This window comes from Octopus bimaculoides, chromosome 17 (genome assembly GCF_001194135.2).
Source record: "Octopus bimaculoides isolate UCB-OBI-ISO-001 chromosome 17, ASM119413v2, whole genome shotgun sequence".
Classification (NCBI taxonomy): Eukaryota; Metazoa; Mollusca; class Cephalopoda; order Octopoda; family Octopodidae; genus Octopus; species Octopus bimaculoides.
In genome coordinates, this window is record NC_068997.1 from 6270729 (window position 1) to 6271174 (window position 446).

Genomic DNA, 446 nt, shown 5'->3' on the forward strand with positions numbered 1-446 from the left:
GTGTGTGTGTGTGTGTGTGTGTGTGTGTGTGTGTGTGTGTGTGAATTTATGTATATATATGTCTCTATCTATTTCACTTTAATTTCTTTTTGGTATCTCTACCTTTCTTTCTTTTTTCTATCTTTCTTTTTCTCTCTGTCTTTGTCTGTCCGTTTGTTTCTCTTTCACGTATTTCTGTTCTCTTTTTTTTCTCATCCCTTTTCTTCCTTTTCTTTTCTTTCATACACTTTGAGTCTCACCCTTTCTGTTTCTCTCCCCCTACCATGCCCCCCTCTTTACTTCCCCTCATATATTTCTATATCTCATTAACAAATTCTCTCTCCTCCCACACATTTGACCCCTTTCTTTCTCCTTTCTCCCTCTCTATCGATTGTACTTTTCCCATCTCATTGCCCCTCTCTCTCTGTTTCTCTTCTATCTCATTAATCTTCCCACTCCACCACCAT